Source organism: Rhinatrema bivittatum, chromosome 7, assembly GCF_901001135.1.
Source record: "Rhinatrema bivittatum chromosome 7, aRhiBiv1.1, whole genome shotgun sequence".
NCBI classification, from domain to species: Eukaryota; Metazoa; Chordata; class Amphibia; order Gymnophiona; family Rhinatrematidae; genus Rhinatrema; species Rhinatrema bivittatum.
Genome location: NC_042621.1, coordinates 229,568,478 through 229,591,843, shown reverse-complemented (window position 1 = coordinate 229,591,843; position 23,366 = coordinate 229,568,478). Strand labels below are relative to the sequence as shown.

The window sequence follows — 23,366 nt, the reverse complement described above, 5'->3', positions numbered from 1 at the left end:
GCGAGATGGAGAACCATCCTAATTGGTCCAGAACATTATACGTTACTGACCCATATATTTGGCAATGCATTATTCCCATCAACTCTCTCCACAGAGGCCTTTCAGCAATGGAACCAAGCAGGTATTGTACATTTGGTTAACATACAGAAACAGGGGAGGCTCATGACTCAGGAGGAGTTACGATCTCATTTCCATCTAGAGCAGGTTGATTTTTTACTGTATGCTAGAATGTATCATATGGTTAAACGAGAACTTAGGCAAAGTGCTTTGCGACTGTCAGGCACACTATTTGAAAACTATTGCATGAAAGTGCATTAAATACGTGGACTCATCTTGAAAATATATAATTTAATTGGAGGGAAATTTGTGAAACCCTTTCAGCAGCAATTGGTCTGGGCTGAGGACTTTGAACACTGCCTATCTAATACGGACTGGGACCTTATATTTACGTCCGCACATAAATGCTCTATATCTGCCAATGTGCAGGAGAACTGCTATAAGATGATATATCGCTGGCATTATTCCCCAGATAGGCTTCACAAACTGACCCCTAAGGTTTCCAAGATGTGCTGGCGGAACTGTGGCACAGTGGGAGCCTATTACCATAACTAGTGGCAGTGTCCGAAAGCGACTACTTATTGGAGGGTAGTTCTTTCTTGGATTTCCACTATCCTACACACCCATATCCTGGTTTCAGAGGATTGTCAGATGCGGATTGAGTCCTTTTTCGCTACCGCAGTAGCAAGGAACATACCGGTAGAGGTCGCTACAAATGCAGACACAGGGCGGGTGTCGGTATTGTTGGCAGAGGAGATCGCCCTAAATCCCGGCGCACCAACCCCCCCCCCCCCCCCCCCGTTCCGCCTGACACTGCGCTTGTGGGGGTAAGTCCTTAAAGACTGTATTCTTCTATTGGACTTAATTCTGACTTTAAAAAGCTAGGAATGGGGGACTTGCCTAGGTGTAGTGAAGAAGGGGAATTAGAAGCCATCCAGGAGATGGTGCAAGGGAACACTGCAGGAGAATCGCTGGCTCAGAAAACTATTATGGAAGTTCTAGTTCCGATGGAGAAACCTAAACTACATACTATAGACTCCCTCTGGTATGCTATGAAGAGTCTTGAGTTTGCAATCTTGAACCTGACAAAAATAACACTCGAGTCCAAGCAAAGGTTTCTGAGCATAGAGAAAGAAATGAGCCTACAAACAAATAAAATACAACAAACTGAGACACGTGTGCAGAAGTTGGAAACAATATAATTAGAAATCCTGAGAGTGGAAGATGTAAACTTGAAAAGATTAGAAAATACTGAGAACCAGACAAAATATTTGAATTTACGCATACTAAATTTTCCGTTTATCAAAGGAAAGGAATTTCAGCATATGAAATGTTTAAAAATTATTTGCTTAAAGTTTTAAAAATTCCAGTGGAAGGATTACCAGTTATTTCCAGAGTTTATTATTTGCCTGAGAAAAGAGGAAGGACTGAGAATAATCTGGATCAAGAGAAAGAAAATGAGTTGAATTTGACACAGATATTAGAACTATCGATGGAATCTGAAATTCAAACAAGAATGACACTACTTCTATCATGTACATCTGCAGCAGTTAGAGAGATGATATTGAGAAGGTTCATGCGGTACCGTTCTGAATTATAGCATGGGAATAAAATCTGGATATATCCAGACATCTCTCGTATAACACAGGAAAAGCGGAAAAAATGTTTAACTCTAAAGACCACAAGTAGTTGCGAGAGGGGCTAGTTTTAGCCTTTGGTATCCTTGCAAATGTATTATCAGATATCAGAACTCAAAATATATTTTTCTTCAGCCGAGTCAATTGCAAAGGTTTTTAGAACCAACTCTCTCATAAATCCTGATGTGTGTATTGGTGCATATAGAGATCCATGCTAATATTCACTCGGCATACCACAAATTATTAATTATGTATAATTCCTATGAATCTGCTTATATTAAGATCCCCCACGGATTTCTTTGAAAAGTAGACTCGATGTATTAGAAGGAAAATATGTTCTGTTTGTTTTACTTGAAATCAAATCTATGATTGAACAATGTTTATTATTTGTAAATGTTGAAAATGAATAAATAGTAAATTACAAAAAAAAACAAAAAACTGTCTTCTAGTTATATCTGTCCCTCCCAATGCAGCCTCTGGCAAAGCACTGCCATGTCAGGGGAAAGAGTTAACACCTTAACCAGATTTCTCTACACTAGATACTGGAAATAAGATCATAAACTGATATTATAAACTCAGATATTAATTCCAGAAGAAACTTTCAGCTCTTTAATTTTCACCTCTATAAAGAGTCAGGTCATTTACTTATTTGCTGAAACATCTTTGGATTTCTCTTTGGTGTGGTTTTTGCTCGTCTCCACTCCACTCCTGCTGAAATCATGCATGTGATGTCATAAAAAATTAAACCCCTCTGCCTCCAACTGCTGGATGAGGGATGGAACCCATACGTTCTTGACTAGTGTAGCAGTTGTAAAGGAAAGGAAATCATCAGGTAAGTCAATTGGAAAATGCCCAAAACACCTGCTATACTTTTATCAATATATTTTATCCACTTAATTTCTGAAATGTTATTCATCCCTGCTCCATAGCAACCAATGGGGAAAATCCCAGCAATCATGCACTTTTTTTTTTTATTACAGTCAGAACAAAAAAAAAAAAAATCAATGCTTTAGCAAACTACAACGCATAAAGAACTGCTGAAACGCAAGGCCAACATATGTCCAAATCAAAACTTGTGTAAATGTTCCCAACTACACAATCTAGTTTGCACTCTAGGCTCTCAGTTTGGGGCGACCTTCCTGGAGGGAATATAGCTAAATCCCAAGCATCAATAAGCATGGGATGCTGGAGCAGAATTTGTTGTGTTTTGTTTTTTTTCTTTACCGCATTACTGATTTTGATGGCTATGGGGATTACTACAAAACATGATAAGACAGAAGGCAGTGTGGATGTCAGCTTAATTATTTGTTTGATAAGATGCAAATTTGAAGATGGCAAGGCCTGAAATAGCCTACTACTGAAGATGGTGGAAGCCTTTACTGTGGCTGATTATATAGAGGGCAGTGGTAGTGAGAAAAGGGCTGAGAGAACAGGTAAGAGACATAGGGGAGAGGGGAGTTACTATTGGGTTTCATATGGTAATTTGTTCAATCTGAAGTGGATGAGTCTCAATTGGATAGATTGGATGAACCATTTTGATCTTTATCTGCCCTTATTTACTGTGTAACCATGTAACACAGCAGAGACTCAAGTTAGAGTTCACTGCCCATCAGTGATAGCTGGGGATGAATATACCACAGAGGCAATATACTTGCTTCTGGGGAGAGCAGGAAGGTGGTTACCACCACAGTGGTGGACCCTAACTATCATAAAAGACCAGCAAAGAGTGCTCATCTTGGAGGACGTGTTCCTCCAGCTCTCGAGTCTAGCATGTCGCCTGGGCATACCATCTAGAGTAATGGAGATTTAAAGAGAGGAAAAATGTTGAGAGCAGAAAAAAATGATTTGAAAACTCCTGTTGAGAATCATAGTGGTGAACGAAGCTAAGTAAATTAGAGCATTACTATTCTGATACATACAAAGCAAGAAGAACATGAACTGAAGAATGGACTCAAAAGCTTTTTGAAAAGGTAGTATACCTATTCTAAAAAGTATGTATAGTTGTAAGCAAAAGTTTAAGCCCCCCCCCCGGTCAAACTGTATGTTTCAATGAATATATAAGTGAACAGAAGCTAACAGCTTTTACATGGAGCAAAGTTAAACATCTTTCTGCAATTTTAAATGCAAAATTACTATTTGCTGATTTTAACTGATTGAAAATAACGCAAGGAATATGGTGTGTACAAACGTTTAGACCCCCTTCCAGTTGAATAATTACTTATTTTTAAAAGGTATTTATAAGACCCAAAAAGTTTGACTCATTAAGCCTTCAGGCAGGTGAAGACAATTTTATGTTGAACAAAATCTCTGACCCTTCTAACTTGTTTATTGTCTACTTTCAACCACCATTGGCTCTCCTACACAGCAGTCTGAGCATTTGAAAATGAAGAAACAGTAATTCACTCCTACAAAAGCAGGGGAAGGCTATAAAAACAAATGTCTAAATGCTTCCAGCTAGCGAGTTCCATTTCTTAATGGAAGTCATGGTATCTTGGGTGGCTGTGGTCAAACAGCTCAATTTTTGTTTTATCAGACCAAAGAACTTTGTTCTGAAAAGTTTTATGCTTACCAATGTTTTGTTTTGAATTAGGTAATGATTTTTGTGATGAAATCATACAAAAGGTTTCCTTCTGACAACTGTACATGCAGATCATTGTTGTATAAAGAATTCTGTACTATTTGGGATCCTGTTAGGTACTTATAACTTGGACTGGCTGTCGTTGGAACATGATACTGGGCTTGATGGACCCTTGGTCTAACCCAGTATAGCAGTTCTTATGTTCTTACAGTAGACAACTACTTCAGTGTCAGCTAAACTTTTCATCATGTCATGAGCAGTGATCTGTTGATTCTGATTCGCAGATCTGATCGGTTTTTACAGAGATTTTTCTTGGTCTTCCAGATCTTGCCTCGATGTCAACAATTCCAGGTAAATTCCATTTAACGATATTATTCATAGTTGAAATTACAAGCGAGAAGCAATTAGACTTTTTTTTTTTTAGCATTTAGAGACTTAGAGTGAATTACCTTCTTTTCAAGTGCTCAGTCAGCTGCCTACATGAGTCCATGGATATAAAAAATACAAGGTTGAAAAGTCTCTAAAAATAACTCCTCCTTTAACACTGCAGATTGAAGTTTCTGAGGCAGAAATTGGCCCCACTTTCACTCTCTTGGTCTGTGGCAGTGACTGAACTAATCACAAGTATCAGCAGCCCATTCTTTTTCCCCAGCTACACTTTCTTGTATCCTCTCCAGTGAACCCCCAGGCTGGAAGCCACTGTTATAGAGGAAGAAATATCATGAATAAACTTGACTTGTATCCTAATACCATTGGAGGGGAAAAGTAACCTGCAGGTAAAAATGAAAGAAAAAAACAACAGATCACTTACTTTCGTTAACATTACCTTTGTTTGCTTGGGTTATATCTTTTCCTCTAGCAGAATGCATCATCATTTCATTCAATACCACAATAAAATGTACAAATTCAGTACAAGAATTTAAAACAGATGTGCCCAGTGAGTGTCAAGGGTGTGATCAGAACTCACTGCCTACATTTCCTACAAATTACCTTATATAAAACCCCAGACCAAATTATCAATATCACGTTTTGAACTGAAGCCAGGTTCCATCCTGAGTTCCTGATTTGCTTTAAAGGACTCTAACTTCACAAAATCAGAAAGTCAACTAGGCTGACAAGCTCCCACAGGTGTACAGCTCTAATAAACATGCCAACTGGGTAGTGAAGTGGAGGAACCCTTTCTGAAGAACCATCATAAAAGTAAACAAGCACTTTTATTAAGAAGTTTAAATATTTTTTTAACATGTAACATCTTTGTATATAAGATATTTATTTATTATTTTTATACACAGACATTCGATCTCAATTGAGATATCACACCGGTTTACATTCAGGTACTGTAGGTATTTCTCTATCCCCAGAGGGCTTACAATCTAAGTTTTTGTACCTGAGGTAATGTAGGGTAAAGTGACTTGCCCAAGGTCACAAGGAGCGACAGCAGGACTTAAACCCTGGTCTCCTGGTTCACAGTCCACTGCTCTAACCACTAGGCTACTCCTCCTCCCTAAATATGGATTTAAATATTAAATATGGATTTAAAAATAATTTTTCTAGTTAAGATAAGAAAAATCTGGTAGTTTCAAAGACGTTATGTTGGAAGGAAGGCTATTTTAGAGCAGCAAAAGTAAAACCAAAAGTGACACATACTTACAAGGGTGTAGTCATCTTAAAGAGATCAACAGATAAGCTGGAATGACCAAACTAAAAACTCTCTCATAAAAATGTTGCCACAAAACAGTATGCAGAGTTATAACTGTAGATTCATGCATCTGCAAGTCAAAATTAACAGTAAGTTATGATGAAAATGATCTTCAGAGAGATAGCAGTGCTAGTCTGGAGTAATTCTTATACTACCTACCTCTTGTTAGTTATTTATGATGAAAATGTATTTTGAGTCAGTTGTTTTAAGTCAGTGAAGTATCCAAGTTTCACAGCCATATGTTGCAAACTGTTTTTGACAGTTTCATAGCATGGATATTTTCACACAAAGTGCTAAACTAGTTATCACTTGACCAATACAACCTTCTCCACATACATGGAGAAGGTTGCATTTCAGTCATTATTAAAAGTTTTACTCAGTCTATTAATATTAAAAATGCATAGCAATAAAATAAAGGTTTTATACCAATTATGTCTACATTTAAATGTGCTTCTACTGCAAAGTGTGCTAAAGAGATATTTTTATGACTATCTTCACTCAAATAAACCTTCAATTAGTCAACATGAAGAGCACTCACATTAACTACCAATAAATCAATCTTCATTATTTGTAAATTATAAATACAACTCACCTCAATGTACTGTAGCATTCTCTATTTAATCTCTGACAATTTTTCATATGCCTTATGTGGGTGCACTGTCATACCTAATTATTACGAATAACTTGTTTTAATTATAAGGCAAATAAGAGCACGTTACTATGGGTTCAGGAAATATTCAGTAATTCATCTTTTACTAAGTTCTTAACATAAATGATATTAAGCTGAAGGCCAAATCAAGTAGGTCAATATGTGGCATATATTATATGTATTGTGTACTAGTACTTAAAAAAAAATCTGTCAATTTACGTTTACAAAATACCCTACATCGCCGTTCCATCTAGTAACTACTCCGACTGGACACGAGTCGGGCCCAGATTGTAAAAGCTTTTCATGAAAGCTATTATTTCTCAGATGTAGAAAAAAATGCAAACAGTTTATCCAACTACTTTAATAGGTTAAACAACGCATTCAGGTAGACAAAAGATAATAAACAACTCTTCTGTAACGTTATTTCGAAACACCACATTTAATTAAAAACACTGTTTTCAAATAGAAATCTATTTCCTACTTTCAGCTATGCGGACGAACACACGAAACCGTTGGCTAAACGGTTTAAATTACGATAACTGCCTCAGATTAAAATCTGAAAACGTATTAAAATATGCGTTTTAAACGTAGAACCTGACATCCGACAGCTTCTATAAACTTTAAAAACTTTGTCTCATTACTTTACACGGCACTATTTAACTGCCGTTAGAACGACGTCCCCCGCCCACGTACGGTGCCCAAAGTCAACGAAAGTTTCGCTTTCTTTTCATGAAATACGGAGAATCTGATCCGCACAAACTCCCCTCAGAAAGAACGAAACGTGCCTACTCAAGAGACGCTCATTTGTTTGCATCTTAAGACATCGCTCGTCTAAGAATTACCTTGTTTTTCTCAATTGCTTAGCGAGTCGCTGTTGGCGGCCATGACAGTTACATCCGGGAATTGTTGCGCCTTTCGCAATTCCTATAATAGACTTCTCACGGTGAGGCACTCGGCGGATGGATCTGGGTTTTACCTGGACCCAGCTTAACGCTGGCCTCGTGGTGAGGAGGAGGAGGAGGAGGAAGGGCTGGAGAAAGTGGGGCTGAGGGCGCTGCAATTGGATAAAGCGGCTCAAAATGTGGCTTTCGGTTTTGTGCCTGTACTGTCGGCCTGACTAGAAGCCGTTGTCCTGCTAACAAGAATGTACCGTATCATAAGCAATTTCATTGGCTTGTGCAACGTGCAGAATGTGTAGAAATACTTTAAGCAATAGTAAAGTAACCAAGTCCTGGTTTTCTTGGCAGATATATAATTTGATTCTGGCGAATGTGTTTGCATTTAGAAAGTGACGTCATCAACCAAATTTCTTGCTCAAGGGAGCTGATATGCATTGCTTAAATAATAGTTGCATTCTAAAATTTGATATTCACGTAGTGAAAGTAGTATTTCATGGGAAAGCATGAAAGCATTTATGAATTAGTGAAGCTGCTCCTTAAAAATTGTTATTGAATGTACTGAACATTAGTTTTCTAGCTGCAGTTGGAAAAGGTTGTTAGCAAAATATTTGGTATTTTTAGAAGATTGCTTTGCTATGCCTTGTACATTGTTTTAGGAAATCATTTAGCTAGCATTTTCTTCAGTTTTGTGTTTATAGATATACTCATTGAATGTAAGGTGGGGTTGATGTATTAAAGAGCTGCTTTAGCCAGGGTTGGTGGAACCATTAGGTGGATTAGGCAGTTGCCTAGGTCTGGCTGCTGCCTTGCCGATCCCTGCAGCCTGCCTGAGACAAGGAGGCACCCAAGCAGCAATAGGGTAAAAAACAATAGCCAGTTCAGGAAATACCTCTGCGCCCCCCTCCTCCAAGTAGCAGCACTGATATACCTCTGAGCCAGGAGGGCCTCGAGTGCCCATGCTATTTGCTGCGTGCACACTTGGGGACATCAGGAAGGCTTCTTGTAGGCAGTGTAGTAGATTCCCTTGTATTTTGCTTTTTTTTTTTAATTGAAAATGTTTGACTGAATCAATATTACACACATAGCAAAATAGCAATCACAACAGTCAATCAGATTATCCCACAATAACCCACCTCCCCCAAAAGACAATGAGCAATTACATGGAAAGTGGAGTCACATATGCATAAGAGGTGTAAATATGCATCTGAGGAAGTAGTGGTAAGAGGATATATAAATCTTAAAATGTAATAGGCACAAAAACTAAATAATATCGAAAATGTGAATACCATCTCTCAAGAATATAATGAAAAATGAGAACAAAAAATAACACCCCTATAATGATCTTCAAAGCAACCACCAGGAGAATACACATTCTATTAGACATGTTCGGTAATGTGGAACATGTCAAGAAGATCACCATATACTACAAGGTCTCCAAACCTTCCTGAAGGAGGACAATGTTCACCACAAGAGCCAGTAATGTAGGCCATGTGAAACTGGGTATGCAATCTAAGTAATACAGTTTGGAGGGAAGGTACACTGACTTGTTTCCAATACAAGGTCAATTCACAACATGCGGCAATGTATACCTGATGGAAAACGTTTTGCTGATACTTATCCAGTTCTCGAGACAGCATATTTAAGTAAGACAGTGCGAGCATCTAATACGACCTCTACGCCTAAGACCTTTGATATCCATCCCGAGATTTTCTTCCAAAATAGCACAACTAACCCGTAAGTCCACCAAATGTGGGAAAAAAGTGCCAAGGGAACCACAATTTCTCCAGCAATTGTCCTCCAGAAGGGGTACATTGAATGTAATTTAACTGGAGTCACATACCACCAGTACAGCATCTTATAGCAATTTTCCTGTCAGGAAATTTACTGGCATTCAAAAAAGCTAAATCCCAGTCATCTTCACTCACAACCTCCCCAAGATCCACCTCCCAGGCATGCATATGTTTAAAATTCTCAGCTATTTCTTGATTAAGGAGACAAATTTTGGAGGCAAATCTCTCAACTTGTCTGCTTGAGTACAGTAATGTTTAGACATAGATTTGCCCTTCTCCCACGTAGAAGTTGTTTTCTGAGAAAGGATGAAATGCTGTATTTGGGCATAAGCTAAGAAATCCACTGAGCGGAGTTGATATTTATCAGTCAGCTCCCCTAATGACATAAATTGGCCTTGGAATAATAAATGTTCAGTTTGAAAAATACCACGTGATTTCAAAGATGCAAAAGCTCCCCTCGTCAGACAAATTGGGAAGGAGATATTGTGAAAAAGATATTAGGTAAAAATATTTCCCCGCCCCCACCAGTTTAGCTTTCCATTGGATCCAAATTTTAAAAGTGGTAGACAGAAAATGGAAGATTCTCCAACGGCCACCAGGTAGGCCTAGATTGCTAGGGCAAGGCAGAAAGTGGCACAGATCCCACCATCGTTTGTTCAATCATAACCCATTGTTTCCCCAACTCTGTCCTATAGAAATCAAAGCCCGAAGTTGGAAGCTGCAAAATACCAGAGAGGGTTAGGAACCTCCGCACCCTGGGTTGAAACAAAAGTCGGACATCAGTGGGGGGTCTGCGCTTCCATATGAAATCAAACACCTTCTGCCAGGAACGTAACATAGCTACAGATATGTAAATTGGTAAGGTGGTGAAACATTCATTTTGATAATGGCACAATCGACCCAGCCAAGAGAAACTGTCTCTATGCCACTTGTTCATATCTCTATTCACAGCTGCCAATAGAGGAACATAATTTAGGGAATATAGATCAGTAACACAAGAGCCTATATGAACTTCCAAGTATTTGATAGTTTTTTTTAGCCCATTTAAAGGGGTAATGTAGTTTAAGCGCATTAACTTCATTCTCCATTAGATTCACATTCAGGATCTCAGACTTATAAAAGCTGACCCTGAAGCCTGAAACTAAACTAAATTGTGTTAGTTCAGCTACTATTCCCATTAAAGAAGTATCAGGTTAGTCAAGGTGAACATAATGTCGTCAGCAAAAATAGACAACTTATATTTCAAATCCCCCATCCAAACCCCTTCAATCCTGGGAGAGAGATGAACCCTAGTAGCAAAATGTTCCAAAAATAGAGCGAATAATAATGGAGACAATGGGCATCCGTGTCTTGTGCCCCTCTCCACTACAAATCGCTCCCCATAATCCCCATTAACTTTCACACAGGCCAGCGGCACATCATACAATTTCCGAAGCCACTGAATGAAAAAGGGACCAAAACATACCTTTTCCAGGGTCTTAAAGAAAAATGGCCAGTGAACCATGTTGAACACTTTTTCAGCGTCAATAGATAACAACAGAGAAGGAACATGCTCTTTACCAACCCACCAAAGAAGGTTGACGATTTTGCGAATGTTAGCTGCCAAGCAATTAGGTATAAACCCGACCTGATCCGTATGGACTAGATCTGGGATGATCTTGCTCAGTCTTTCAGCTAGAGAAATAGGGCAATAAGATCCTCACAAAGTAGGGTACCTTCCTGGTTTTGCTATAACTTAGACGCCAGTAACATTAGAATTAAGTGGTAATGAACCATCCTCCCATAAAAAATTAAACATTTCCATTAAGGGGATTGCTAAAACATGAGAAAATTTCTTATAATAGCCTCTAGAGAAACCATCAAGGCCTGGTGATTTTCCAGATTTGAGTAACTTAATGACGTGCAAAATCTTGAGGGTGCTAATGGGATTATCCAAAAATTACTGTTACTCAGGAGTAAGGGCAGGTAAGGGAGACAGAATCAGCAATAAATTCCTCCCAGGGGTATAATGAAGTGTAAAATTGAAAACAACACCGCCATATCGCCTTGTGGGTTCTTAAGCTTAGCAATAGAGCCCTGATCTAACTGGGCTTTTAGGTCCTCGCCAAAAACCACTCTGCCTTGTTGCCCCCTCCAAAATAGGCCTGTTTGGTGAGATCAAGATAATGAGCTAGGGAATCATCATCTAGACAGGGAAGCTCAGACTGGGCTAATGCCAATTGATGAAACGTGTGTGTAGAATGAGTCATCATATGTGAGCAAGATAAACACGTAATTTTATCAAGCAATTGTGTCCGTTTTTCTCCCGTTCTCGCTTGCAAAAAGTAGCGCGTGAGTTAAGAACTCCCTGTATAACAGCTTTGGAACAATCCCAAATTATCACTTTGGACACTGAGGAAGTGGAAGTAAAGGAGAAATACTCCTGTATTTGCTTTTATAAGGATTTGCAAAATGTTTCATCTTTCAATAAACTTTCATTTAAATGCCAGTAACTCTGACTGGTATCAATATTTGTAAGAAGAACATCGACCCACACAGGTGCATGGACCGACCATGTAATGTTATCGATATTGGTATGAACCACTCTATTTTGCAAAAGTCTGTCAATTAAAAAGCAATCGAGGCAAGAATATGATGTATGAGGTGAAGAATAAAAAGTGTAAGTTTGAGATTTGGGATGCCTCTGCCTCCATATATCCACTAAACTCCACTGGGACATTATAGTAGAGAGCATGTTTTTTAACCCTTGGGAATGTGTGGAAACTTGTCGGGAAGAATCTAAATTTGGGTTTCTAGGAAAATTAAAATCCCCACCTATGATTAAAAATCCCTCCACATGACTTAATAATGTATCTCCATAGAGAGAAGAAAAGATAATTGGCCACTATTAGGAGCATAAAGGTTAAGAATAGTAAAAACATCTCGACCTACCCTGATTTTCATTAATATAAATCTACCATGAGGGTCTACTAATTGGAACATGAAGTCATAGACAAAGACGACAAGAGATCATGATCCCCACACCCGCGTACTTCCCCCCCCCCCCCCCCCCCCCCCCCTGTGTCTCGCAGCTAAATATTAGTGTGGGAAATCTTTAGAGGACCATACACACTCATGTCTTTTCTGCAAATGAGTTTCCTAAATCAGTGCAATAGAAACCTTTTGGGAAGATAGCTCTCGCAAGAGGAGACTATGTTTCCTGTGGGTATTAAGGCTTTTACATTAAGAGACAGTATCCGAACAGCCATTATACAGAAATGTATCCCCCGCCCTCATCAAGAGAAAAAAACAAACACTAACACTGCAGGAAAACCCTCCACTTCTACCCTGTATTTATCTCCCCCCCCAAGCAATCTGTGATCTATCATAACTAATAAATAGATCTCTCTCCTCCTATAGAGGGTATGACTAGGCAAATAGGAAGAGAAGCCCAGCCACACTCCCCCCCCCCCCCCCCCGCCCCACACTCACTGCTATGCAAAAACAAAAGTACACAAAAAGATACCATCATGTTGAAAGCAAAAGAAAAAAGCTGGCCACTAGGTGGAAGCTCTACCGTATAAGTGTGATATAATGCAATTCACTTCAAATAAAGCATGTGATGTACACCACATAAGTCTCATAGATATGAGATTAACTCAAAGGAATACTCTCTTCAGTCAATTAATTGAGAAACACCATCAACCCTGATCTGAGAGGGCTGATTGAGACTCCGCTGAATGGCATCGCAATCGCTTGCCGCCCTTCCCAGCAAGCTTCCATCTTGGGTAGGCATTGATGTTCTGTTCGCCAAGCAATGGTTTAAATGCCACAAAATGAAAAGTAGATTGGACTGTTGAAAAACTTCCACAGCTTCCAATACAGACTTAAGATTATATGAAACTCCATTCTATGATAACTGTAAGCCAAAAGGGAAGGTCCATTTGTAGCGTATGTTCTCAGCTCTAAGAGCAGCAGTGAATTCTTTAAGTTCGTATCTCTTGCATAATGTAGAAGGAGCCAGGCCCTCCCAGCGCCATTCTGATTTTTTCCATGCCACATCATAGAGACGCCCCTTAATAGCGTAGCAGTGAAAGCAAAAAATGATGTCCCTAGTGCGATCATCGCTTCTCGGGCCTAGTGCATGATGAGCCCATTCAGTCTCAATGGCTATGAGGGAAGAATCAGCCGGTACATCTCCGCTGGTGTCAGCCATTAGTAACATCTCACAAATTTTTGTAGCCACCTTTTTCATGTCCACATATTCTGGCAGCTCAGGAAGGCCTCTGATACACAAGTTGCACCGACAGGAGCGATTCTCCATATCTTCTAATTTCTTCTCAGGAGAGTTTGCTCAGTTTGTAAAGTTTTTTGATGGTCAGTCAAAGATTTGAGAGCATCGCCTTGGCTATCCATATACTTGTCCAGCTCATCTACCCGCGAGCCAAGCGTGGCCATGTCCTCGCGCAAATCAGACATCGAGGCCAATAAATCAAGTTTGTGCTGCTTTATGTTGGTGCAGAGTTCCATAAACCAACTCCAGAGTTCATCTAGAGAAGGTAAGTTTGTTATCCCCTGACCGCTGGATTGGAGAAGTGGCTTATTTCCCAGTTCTGGGCCATCAGTATCAGTCGCGACCTGGACGCCATCTTCCTCACCAGCGTTGGCAACTAAGAAACTGCTTCAGGTCTGCAGTTTTCCACTTGGTAGCCATTAGCAGAGTGAAAAAGTCACAATATATGCTTTAGTGACCAAAACGTATACTGATGGCTAAGTTACACGGCAGATTCAGTGAAGGGGGAGTAGGAGCTCAGCAACTAAGCTTCCATTCCAGTCGGTGACGTCAGCCCCTCATCCCTTGTATTTTCTTAGACCATTAGTTGGAGGTTTGGACTGCAACTGCCTCCATGCTGTGACTGCCAGTGCAAGAGCATGTTTGTGTGTGTGTGAGAGAGAGAGCATGTGGGAGAGATAGCATGTATATGTGAGAGTGTATGTGTGTGAACGTGGGAGAGAGAACATGTGGGAGAAAAAGAGTATGTGAGAGCAGGTGGGAGAGAGAGTACATGTCTGTGAGAGAGCATATGGGAGAGACAGCATGTGTATGAGACCATGCATGCATGTCAGAGAATGTGTGTGTGTGATGAGAGCATATGAGTGAGAAAGCATATGAGAGAGAGCATGTGTGTGTATATGGGAGAGAGCATGTATGTGTGAATAAGCATGTGCAAGTATGCTAGTATGTTTATGTTGGAGAGTGTGTATATGCGACAGAAAGGAGAAAGTTTATGTACCCTCCATGACTAATTCATGACACTATAAGTTCTTGATTCACTAAGGGTTTTCCCATAGACAAAAAATGGGAGAAAATCCTTAATGAATCTGGCCCTAAGTAACTGGAAATCAAAACGTCTCAGATACGTCAATGTATATAGTTTTATTGTTCTTACTATATAGTTCTTATCGGTCTTATAGTTTTTATTCATATTTTATATTTTAACAGCTATGAGTTTGTAATTTCTTTCTTTTAGAATCTAGCTGTTTTATCTTTTATGATTGAATTGTAATTTCCTTACTGTTTATTTATTTATATTGTAAACCACTGTGAAGGCTTGCTGAGACAACGGTATATAAATGATAATAAACCTTAAACCTTATATGGAAAGTAGGAGATTTTTTTAATCCTTATTAATTATTGAGTGCTACTTGATGTGCCTAATGTTTTGAAATATTTTGAGTTTGGAAAATGTTTACAAATTTGTAAATGAGCTTTTAATTACTGGATGTTGTTGTATTCATTAGCCATTTTTAAATATTTTTATTAGTTTGGCTTTACTATTATCATGTTTAATATTTTTTTATTTTTATGTTTTCTGAGGTATGGTGATGTTTCTGTTTTTCCATTGTTGATCTGCATACAGGGTCTGACTTATTGCAATTTCCAGTTCAGTTTTTGTCTGAACATTCTTATTTATTCTTTATAGTATCTGTATTGGTGAGAGTTTGTCTTTGTTCTGTATATGTGACCTAAGTGAGGAATTCTGTTAGGGATCTGTAGCAGTCTGGCTTGTTCTGTTTTCCTAACAGGAGGTATATTGGGTGTTTTAGGGTCTGATGTAATATTTGTAGTTTCCCCTTTTCATAGGCACAGTTGTTTGAATGCTGTTTTGGTATGGGAGGTTTACTATATTGTAATTATAATTCAGTTTACTCATGGCTTTCTGAAGGCCAAGCTCATACCTAACACATGTTTCAAAAGGTCTAATACCATATGGGTTCTAAGTGTCTTTTTTGCAGGTTTTTTTGTTTGGCACCTCAGCAATGCATCATACCTATAAGGGAGCTGGGACCGATGTGCCGCAAATGCGCAGCAGAGCCGATGGGCCACGCATGCGCGGAAGAGAGAGCTCTAACCGACCTACAGATTTGACACCCAGAACACCAGAGAAAGACGGCGCAGCTCTCGTGCACGCTGCAGCACCGGCGCTCCCATTTCCCGACTCACAGCCTGAGCCCGTCCCTCTGCTGCTGGGGAAGGGGGGAGGGAGTACAGGTCCTCTCACTTCCCAACTCACAGCCTGAGCCCGTCCTTCCACTGCCAGGGAAGGGGGGGAGGGAGTACAGGCCGGTCTGACCGATGGAATCTCGCCCATTTGAACGGGCCTAACGGCTAGTGTAAATATATTTTACATGTTGTAAGTTATATTTTTAACCCATAATGTCCTTTTTCATGTAAAACCTATTATTATAAATGCATAATTTGTAATTGTTTGTGGAGAGATCCAGATTGGGGGGGGGGGGGGGCACCAGACTATAAGGTCACATAGAGCACCTAACACTTTTGCAGCGGCCCAGGTTTTAGTGCAAATATTGCTGCACATTTATTTATTTATTTAAACTCTTTTCTATTATTTACTATCACAATGGTTTACAAAAAGACACATATAGTAATGTTAAATATTTAAAGTAGGTAACACGTTATGGAAGTGCCAACAATAAATCGGTTATAGAGTATTCTAATATAAAGACTATTTGTTGAATTTCATGTGTCTTGTCCTTTTTACTACATGTAACGTGGTTAATTTACATGTAATTCTCTCTTGCAATTCACATTTTTATCTAAGGTTATCAGCAGAAACATCCTAATGTTTTCAATATTAAAAATAGAGCAAAACTGGTGTGATTTTTGAACTACAACAAAAGTAGGATAAATTTGCTCTGCCTTTTACTATCATATGGTAGTTTGCAGAGGATCAAAGAATGAGCTTCCTTGTATATAGTTTCTACTGAAACAGCATCAGATCTTTATGTAAGTGGAGGAGTAACCTAGTAGTTAGAGCAGCAGATTGAGAACCAGAGAAGCCAGAATTCCAATCCTGCTGCTGCTTCTTGTGACTTGGGCAAATCACCTGACCGTACACTGCCACATGTGCAACCTTAGGGCCAGATTTATTAAGGCTTTTCTCCCATTTTGTGTCTATGGGAAAAGCCCTTAGTAAATCAGGTACTTAGGCCCTTAGATAGTAAGCTCTGTGGGAACAGAGAAAGAAATATCTACTGTAACTTGCTTTGAGCTACCAATGAAAAGGTGTGCACTAAATCTAATAAATGTTATGATATTATGTGACCCTATCACCTTAGGACAACACAACCCAGGAGCTGCCTGCCAGTCAAGTGCCAAGGAGTATGATGTTAAGAGTGATGTAAATATTCTACTGTGTACCTGAAAGAACTTGGACCTAATGGGGGGAAAGCCCTACCACATTACCCTACAATCCTATCCTTTGCAGGATAACTTGGGTGTCCAAGGAAAAGTTTTTGCCTGGTTTCAATCCTATCTTGGCACTAGAAAATAACAGGGTTTTTTTTTGGTTTTTTTTTAAAACTCCTATTCAGACTGGTGTGCCACCAAGTTAGGAGTTTCACAGGGATCTGTTCTGGCTGCAGTACTTATATATATATATACATACACACACACACACACATGGGTTCTCTCTGTAATTTACTGGAAGATTGTGTGTCTGTTATATTGAGTTTATGCTTACGACATTCAGCTATACTTCCCAGTGAAGAATAATTTGAAGCCTGCCCTACAGGAAGTCTCCAGCTGTTTAAAAAAAAAATTAATCTATGGATGTGCCGTCTTCATCTAATTCTCAATCTGGCTACAACTGAAGCTCTGTTTCTCAAGGAAATGTGATTTTCTTTTTAAAAAAATATTGGTGAGATCTCCTTTTTGGATGTCTGGGTTGGCTTTAAAGACACAACCAGGAATTTGGACTTTCTCTTTGATAGCAGATTGTCTTTCAAGCCCCAAATTCATCATGTTATCTGTACAGGATATTTCCAGCTACCCTTGAAATCTATCCTGAATGTCTCTGACTTTCTCACTATTGTTCAGGCATTTCTACTTACTACCTTTGATTATTGTAATTCTCTTTTTATTGAAGTTCCTTGGTCTCATTTAAAGCACTTTCAGAGCTGCAAAATTCAGCAGCACAGTTGGTTCTGAATGGTCAGAGTTGGGATCGTGTGAGCCCTCTTTTGCAAGCATTACATTGGCTCTCTGTATCCCAAAGGGTGAGATTTAAAGTCCTGGTTTTGATCTTTAAAGCTTATCAAGGAAACTGTCCTTATCTCTCCAATCTCTTTAATCATTAGGTATCATCTCAACCTTTGTGATTTCCAATAAAATGTTACTGGCTCCTCCATCAGCTCGGGATGTGCGTTTGACCAAGACTAGACGGAGAATATTTTTTTTTGCATTGGTCCATCACTTCGGAATACTCTTGCAGAGTACCTAAGGTCCACTGGCAAAATTTTGAAAGCACTTGAAAGGATTCCTATTTAAAGAAACTTTTGGTGGTGCCTAGTTTGTACTATGGTGCAGTAGGAAAAATAATTGCAGAGTTTTATAAATATTCATTTTATGCTTTATTGTTTTGTAGATTAATAATGTTATTATTGTTGAAAAAACAGGTACTATGTTGGTAACTTTTGCATTTATTTCAGATAGTGATACTGTCTTAAAAACTTTTTTCCACAATAGGTTGAAAACCTTTTACGGGAATAAAATATGGATTTATCCTGACTTAGTAAAAACTACTCAAGTTAGAAGGAAGCAGTTCCTCGAATTAAGAGCTAAAGTAATTGAGAAGGGTGGTTATTTTATTCTCCGCTATCCATGTAAATGTGCAATAAAGTTGAATGGAAAGAATTATCAATTCACTGACCCTGAGCATCTCAGAACCCTTCTGGGAGATTGAAGGAATGTTAGTATAAATGAAGGGGGTTAAGAACCTACATTTCCTATACTTATTACTTAAAAATTGCTCATAATGTTTAAATGCTTCTCTAAAAATGTTTCTTTAAAATTTCAGATGGATGTATGAAATGTGATTCTTGTGAATCAAGTAATATGGAATTGAAAATATGTATAGAGTACTCCACCTGTAAAAGTTTATTATAGCAAGTAATGCATTGTATTACATGTTAAAATTATAAATAAATAATTAAAAAAAAATAATTTTATTATTGTTCCTTTTTTATGCTGTAATTTGCCTAGCACATGTTGTAAGCGAAACACAAATACTTAAATAAATAAATAAACAAACAAACAAACAAACTTTAATAATGGGTAACCCCACCTTTCCAAAGCATCTCCTACAGGTAGAAAGGGAGGGCCAGGGTGCCAAAACAAACAAATGATGGCTTCTTGGAGGTAGGAGGAGGATGATGTGCATGTATCTGTCTCAAGAACCAAACACTAAAACATATATAACACAGTTTTACTTCACTCTACCTGAAGCTGGAAGAATGACATTGATTAACAGAAAGAAGAACTCAAAATAAACAACATATAAATGATTTTTTTTCTCTAGCTTCTCTCTTGGCATAATCAGTAGAAAAAAGGAGGTGATAATGCCTCTGTAAAGTTGTTTGGTGAGGTCTCACTTAAGGTACTGTATTCAGTTCTGCAGGCCGTATCTCAAAAAGGATAGAGATAGGCTACAGGCAAAGAAAGGCAACCAAAATAATGTGAGGACTGTATCAAAAGACATGAGATTTGACTTTAGGACATTAACATATACCTTAGAGAAGAGGAGAGGCGGGGGGGATATTATATAGACATTTAAATACCTGAAAGATATTAATGCACAGCTAAACCTTTTCCAGTGGAAAGGAAATTATAAAAAAAGGGATCACAGTCTGAAGCTACAAGTAGGCTGCCTCAGGAACAACATTAGAATGCTTTTTCAGACCCAGGATAGTAGCTGCATGGAATGCCCTCCTGGAGGAGAGAGTGGCACTAAAGATGGTGGCAGAATTCAAGAAAGTGTGGCATAAACAGAGGATCCCTATTGCCAAAAAGATAGCAACATAGACAATGATGGCAGAAAAGGACCGACTGGTCCATCAAGTCTGCCCAGCAAGCTTATGTTAGCATCTGCCGCGCCCCATATTTAGTTTCCCAAAACCTTCAATGTCAGGGTCCTTGTTGGTTGCTGTCTGACTCAAATTTCCCATTTCCTCTTGCCGTTGAAACAGAGAATAATGTAGGAGTTGCATCAGATGTATCAGGCTTATTGGTTAAGGGCAGTAACCGCCACACCAGCAAGTTACCCCCATGCATTCTTTTCTTCATTTCCATCCTCTAACCTTTAGGGATCCACAGTGTTTATCCCATGCCCCTTTGAAATCTTTCACTGTTTTCGTCTTCACCTCCTCTGGAAGGGCATTCCAGGCATCCACCACCCCTCTCCATGACGAAATATTTCCTGACATTGGTTCCGGAAACAATATACTGTGGGAATATGCATGAAGCAGTGGTTCAACCCGAAACCATATTGAAATGATGATTGAATTGTGCTTCTAAGAAAGACATGGGGAAGCCTGCATGGAGCCGCAGTTACGACCCCAAACAGAAAACATGGCGGAAGTTATAACCAGGGCTTAAGAATAACCCTGCTGCTCTGCCTTCTTTTCAGACTTAAGAGGCAGAGCAGCAGGGGTGTTCTTCTCCAGCCCCCTCTTCAGGCAACCTGCAGGGGAGAAGAGGAGAGAGGGTGAGCTAGAACAGAAAGAGCAGGGAATAGCCACTCTGCTCCCTGATGCAGTCCTTCCCATCCTATTCTACAGGGAAAAGGAGAGGAAGAGGTGTTACCGAGGCAGAAACTGCAGAGGGAAAAAGAAACAAAAAGAGTTTGAATTAACACAAGTTTGAAACTTATAAACAATAGTGCTAGTCACAACTTTGGCCTAGATGATTAGCACTCTAGCTCACAAGCTTCTAACCTTTGCTAATGGGCTTAAAATTAATGATGGCACCAACTCATTCAAAGGTTCTCCCAGAGGTTGGGGTAAAGAATAGAGAGAAATTTGGCAATACAACCATGCTTAGCAAGAATTAAAGCATTTTTTTCTTCTTTTCTTTTCTAAGCTATTGCTAGCAAAAAGGAAGTCAAAGTACGATAAAAATATATTCTCAAAATATATTCTCATTTAATGCAGATACTACAAGTTCAGATAATAAATTTTAACATTTTTCAGTGTACCTCACTTATAAAATTATACATTTCCTAGGGCTCTGGAAAATGTAATTATTCTTTTGTCTGTGAAAGTTACACTTTAGCTAACTTTGGCCTGGATTCTTCATTCATCGCAGAATGATGAATCCAGCGAAAACAGGGGGCTGGGGGGGCGAAGGGGGGACGGGCCTGCGAAATCCCACAGCCTTCGCACCACCACGGTGTCTTCGCTGCCAGCTTTCGCACCGAATAGCGCCACTGTGAAACGTGCTATTCGGCGTGCTACTACCGACGATAACATTGGTAACGTTAGCGCCGGCAGCGAAGACACTGCCAACTCCTCCCTCTCCCCGCCCCGACTCCTCCCCTCCCCCTAATTTGCATTATATCGCATGCGAAAAGCCTGTCAGGTAAATATCCAATAATTCCCTTTTTTAAAATCCCTTTTAAATTAGTGCATTCCCTAGAATAAAATATATAAGGTAAAAATTTTATTTCTGTGTGTTTTGTGAAATACTGTCCATGTTTTGTAGAAGCTAGGGGAAGCCGACCATGGATTTGTCAGTCTGTCCTCCATCCCTCTTCAGCTACCTTCTATTAGGGATGTGAATCGTTTTAGGACGATTAAAATTATCGTCCGATAATTTTAATATCGTCTTAAACCGTTATGGAACACAATACAATAGAGATTCTAACGATTTATCGTTATAAATCGTTAGAATCGTGAGCCGGCACACTAAAACCCCCTAAAACCCACCCCCGACCCTTTAAATTAAATCCCCCACCCTCCCGAACCCCCCCCAAATGAGTTAAATAACCTGCGGGTCCAGCGGCGGTCCGGAACGGCAGCGGTCCGGAACGGGCTCCTGCTCCTCAATCTTGTTGTCTTCAGCCGGCGCCATTTTCCAAAATGGCGGCGAAAAATGGCGGCGGCCATAGACGAACACGATTGGATGGCAGGAGGTCCTTCCGGACCCCCGCTGGACTTTTGGCAAGTCTCGTGGGGGTCAGGAGGCCCCCCACAAGCTGGCCAAAAGTTCCTGGAGGTCCAGCGGGGGTCAGGGAGCGATTTCCCACCGCGAATCATTTTCGTACGGAAAATGGCGCCGGCAGGAGATCGACTGCAGGAGGTCGTTCAGCGAGGGTTCCGGCGCCTCGCTGAACGACCTCCTGCAGTCGATCTCCTGCCGGCGCCATTTTCCGTACGAAAACGATTCGCGGCGGGAAATCGCTCCCTGACCCCCGCTGGACCTCCAGAAACTTTTGGCCAGCTTGTGGGGGGCCTCCTGACCCCCACGAGACTTGCCAAAAGTCCAGCGGGGGTCCGGAAGGACCTCCTGCCGTCCAATCGTGTTCGTCTATGGCCGCCGCCATTTTTCGCCGCCATTTTGGAAAATGGCGCCGGCTGAAGACAACAAGATTGAGGAGCAGGAGCCCGTTCCGGACCGCTGCCGTTCCGGACCGCCGCTGGACCCGCAGGTTATTTAAGTCATTTGGGGGGGGTTCGGGAGGGTGGGGGATTTAATTTAAAGGGTCGGGGGTGGGTTTTAGGGGGTTTTAATGTGCCGGTTTTGCGATTTTTAGATTTTTAGATTTTTCACGATTTTTCACGATTTTTCACGATATTTTACCCCCCCAAACGGCAACAATACGATTCCCTCCCCCTCCCAGCCGAAATCGATCGTTAAGACGATCGAGGACACGATTCACATCCCTACCTTCTATACTACTTTAAGAATTCAATAAAAGAAAGCTTCCTACTCATGCATGCCCCTTCTTCTGCAAACCAAGGGGGTTATTTACTAAAGCTTTATTGCATGCGAAAAGGGCCTTTTCGCATGCGATATAATGCAAATTAGGAGGAGGGGAGGAGTCGGTGAGGGGAAGAGTCAGGGCTGGGAGGGGGAGGAGTCGGCTGCAGCACTGCTGCGGCAATATTGTGAGGAACATTATCGCCGGCAGTAGCACAGTGGTTCTATTCGCAGGAAAGGCTGCAGCCAGCCGCACCGCAGCCCCAGTGAAATCGCACCGCAGCCGGTGAAATCGCACCGCAGCCGGTGAAATCACACAGGCCTGCCCCCCTTAGCCCCACCCCCTTTTTTGCTGGATTCATCATTCTGCGAAGAATGATGAATCCAGCCCTTAGCAGTGGGGTCTCCATTTACAGGATTCCTAGGTTATGTGTCTTTTAACTAATAAAGAAAAAATAAAATTAAAATGTGTTCCCTAACTAGTATCCATGCAACAACCTTTTCACTATTTTCTCTTTTTACCAAAAATGGGTGCCTCTGATTACCATTCTTTCTTATTCTGGCCAAAAATAAAAGCATATTTTTAAAATGAAGGCCAGTTGTAGTACTGCCCAGCACACTGCAGTTTTAAATGTACACTGCCACTGTGTTCTGTCTCTGTTGCATCAGTCATAATCCTGAGCATACCAATCACTCAGAAGACCATTTAAATCTGAGTTTAGGTCTTTTGAATTACTCTCCTCAGTTTTCCCTTTAACAAGAGTAATTACATTTTCTTTTCTGCAACATGGATAGCTGT

General features: G+C 40.1%; 1 protein-coding gene across 11 annotated transcripts in view; it reads right to left on the bottom strand.

Moving 5' to 3' along the window:
- Positions 1-7,717, bottom strand: part of ZNF518A (zinc finger protein 518A) — a 142,796-nt gene extending 135,079 nt beyond the window's left edge. For 4 of the 11 annotated variants that reach the window (XR_003857874.1, XR_003857871.1, XR_003857875.1 and 1 more), the window contains exons 1-2: positions 7,463-7,717; positions 5,924-6,041 (exon numbers count right to left, since the gene is read on the bottom strand). The gene's annotated coding sequence lies outside the window, so the exon portion shown is untranslated. Of the gene's footprint in view, positions 1-5,919; positions 6,042-6,563; positions 6,638-7,101; positions 7,227-7,462 lie in introns of those variants that run through there. The other 7 variants (XM_029609955.1, XM_029609956.1, XR_003857873.1 and 4 more) reach the window with 7 other exon arrangements.
- Between the last annotated feature and the right edge of the window lie 15,649 nt (positions 7,718-23,366).